The sequence below is a fragment of the Aplysia californica genome, unplaced genomic scaffold (assembly GCF_000002075.1).
Source record: "Aplysia californica isolate F4 #8 unplaced genomic scaffold, AplCal3.0 scaffold01075, whole genome shotgun sequence".
In the NCBI taxonomy this organism is placed as follows: domain Eukaryota; kingdom Metazoa; phylum Mollusca; class Gastropoda; order Aplysiida; family Aplysiidae; genus Aplysia; species Aplysia californica.
Window position 1 is genome coordinate 116,176 of NW_004798345.1, and position 2,978 is coordinate 119,153.

Here is a 2,978-nt window from a genome sequence, read left to right on the forward strand (position 1 = left end):
GTCACCAACATCGTTTGAAAGTGAGAGGCACATTAAGTCGTTGTCTTGTCATACCCCCTTAATCCCCGCCAACTCAATATCCACCCACTCTCTCTTTCTCTCTCTCTCTCTCTCTCTCTCTCTCTCTCTCTCTCTCTCTCTCTCTCTCTCTCACTCACTCACTCTCTTTTTCCCTCTCTCATTTCTTCACTCTCACTCTTTCTCTCTCTGTCTCTCTCTCTCTCTCTCTGTCTCTCTCTCTCTCTCTCTCTTTCTCTGTCTCTCTCTCATTTCCCCACTCATTCTCTCTTTGTTTCTTTTTCTTTCTCTCTCCCCCCCCTCTCTCTCTTTCTTTTCTTCCCTCTTTGTCTCTCTGTCTCTTTCTCTTCTTCCCTCTGTCTCTCTCTCTGCCTCTCTCTCTGCCTCTCTCTCTGCCTCTCTCTCTGCCTCTCTCTCTTTGTCTTTCTCAGTCTCTATCTCTCTCTATCTCTCTCTGTCTCTATGTCTCTCTGTCTCTTTCTTTCTCTCTCTCACCCTCTCTCTCTCTTTCTTTTCTTCCCTCTTTGTCTCTCTGTCTCTCACTCTCTCTTTCTCTTCTTCCCTCTGTCTCTCTGTCTCTCTGTCTCTCTGTCTCTCTGTCTCTCTGGTTGATTGCACACCACCCCTCGTCTGTGCTCAGAAATAGAAAAAACATAAACATTTGGAAGCGGAAGCCGCGTTGTCTCTGATTCGAAAGCGAAACTGCATACAGTTGCGAACGTGTTGTCTGTGCCTTGTTGATCTGAATTCGGAACCTAAGGTAATGATCAGATGGCTGTGGTGGTTTATTGTAGCTGAAAGCTTTGCAGTGTAGACTAGTATAGATCTATATCTAGACTCTAGATGATGTATCGTGTAGAACCAAACAAGACCCACAGAGTCTCCCGAGGGAGAGAGACCAGATCTAGACCTCCTTAGATCTATATATAAATTATTATAAATATAAATATAGATCTAGAATCTAGAATGTAGACCTAGGCCTAGGCTTGCCTCTCCTTCTTAGTAGTCCCTAACTTATTATAACTAACTAATGTCCACTGGAACTGCATGCAATGTACAGCTAAATCTAAGGTTTTGTTTGAAGTTTGATGGGAATAGCACAGCCTAACCCTAATTACTAATACTAATACTAATTTAGTAAAACAAATTTAAGCTTCCTCTATTACCGAGTATTGGCATTCACTAATTAATGACTAGATCTAGATTCTAGATCTAATGGCAATGTTAGATCTATCTCAGCTGGGCGCTAAATCTAGGGTTGTTTAGAAAAGCGTTTGATTGTATATCACTGTTTAGAAAAGCGTTTGATTGTATGCTTCCTATTACTATTATGTGACTAAGTGAGTAGGCCTAGATCTAGAATCTAGTGAGTTTAGACTCAACAGTAATACCCTTGTGGGATTTTAAAAAACCCTGTAATTTGTAAATTTATGTCTTAACGGTTTTAACTAATTAAAAGTTGGGGGCTCGGGTGACTAATCAACTAAGTGAGTAGGCCTAGATCTCGAACCGTCATTTCAGTTTGGGAAATTTTTCGCAGCTCGTCCGACACAAAAGCATAAGCCTAGATTTTTTGTCGAATAACTTTCGATCCCGTTTACTTTTAACCTAGATTCTCTAAACGGCACTCTTCGAGGGAAGTGGTCCCGGCTTAACACCATAGAAATAACACTAAGACTTGTAGTCAGAAACAAAAACAGAAGTCGAGTAAAAAAGCTGTCTTCGGTAATTTTTTTTCCTTACTTCAAGTTTAGAATATTTCCCACATTAATTTTTTAATCGGCTTCCTTTTTTGTTTCCGATTGCAAGTGTTATTTCTACGGAATAAGGCCGGGACTACTTCTCCCGAAGAGTGCCCTCTAAACGAGTGACAACCCCGTTTTGTCTTTTCGAGCAAAACTTTTTTCAACGTTATAGATTGGTGTGGAAGGGCACTTTTCTTAGAGAGGCCAGAATATTGCTCGATATGAGTCGGGCGGAACTATTTTCTTACGGATATTGATATGTAAATGGGACAAACTGATACAAGACCGGGAACGGTAGCTCGATAACATTAACAATCGGTGCCGTCTGTCTCAAGTCATCCGTAAGAAAATCGTGTCTTTTCATCGGACAGGCTACAGCACGGGCAAAAATAGTTTTGGTGTCGACGGACATCCCCGCTCCGTCCCTCATGTTTAAACCGACTGCGTCAGTGTCGTTCTGTAGGTATTAATTTTAAATAACGTTTCCAAGCCCTCTGACCTGGTAACCGTAACAGTTTTGGTTCTCTTTCCCCAGATCTCGGAATCTTCGCGGAGAGGAGCCGTTTGCCAGCGACGAGGAGACGGTGAATTCTCACGCATCCTCAAACCCGCACACACGCACGCACCAACACACACACACACACACACACACACACACACACACACACACACACACTCGCGCATACACACACACATCCGACCCGAAATAGGTATATTTCATTATCATTAAAACATTTCCAGTCGATATAAGTGAGACGTACATTCATATAATATAAGTGAGACAAATTATATTGTACGCACACAAACACACGCACATGCATGCATGCGCGCACGCTTGCACGCATGCACGCACACACTCAGGAAAAAAAGACAGGACGAGAGAGGGGAGAGAGAGAAAGAGAGGGAGAAAAAGAGAGAGAGAGAGAGTCAGCAGCACTTCCCGGTGTGTCCCGTAGGTCTGCGCTCATAGAAAAAGCTCACTTTGGGCGTATATTTTTCCAGTCTAGCGGAAAATACAAATCATCGCCAAACCTTTCGTGAAAGAGAAAAAAATATTTTGAAAATAAGGGGCAAAGATGTTGTCACCTCAAAACCCCTAATCCCCCTCTCTCCCCTCCAACCCACCCTCTTTCTCTCTCTCTCTCTCTCTCTCTCTCTCTCTCTCTCTCTCTCTCTTTCTCTGTATTTTATAATTTAACTCGCTTGGTCTTTTAC

General features: G+C 42.6%; 1 long non-coding RNA gene across 1 annotated transcript in view; it reads left to right on the forward strand.

Annotated features, from left to right (window-relative positions):
• The window catches only part of LOC118478865, a 6,059-nt gene extending 3,744 nt beyond the window's left edge, over window positions 1-2,315 (forward strand). Inside the window, exon 3 of the long non-coding RNA XR_004859324.1 lies at window positions 2,299-2,315. This is a non-coding gene — a long non-coding RNA (uncharacterized LOC118478865). The remainder of the gene's footprint in view (window positions 1-2,298) is intronic.
• Window positions 2,316-2,978: the final 663 nt, after the last annotated feature.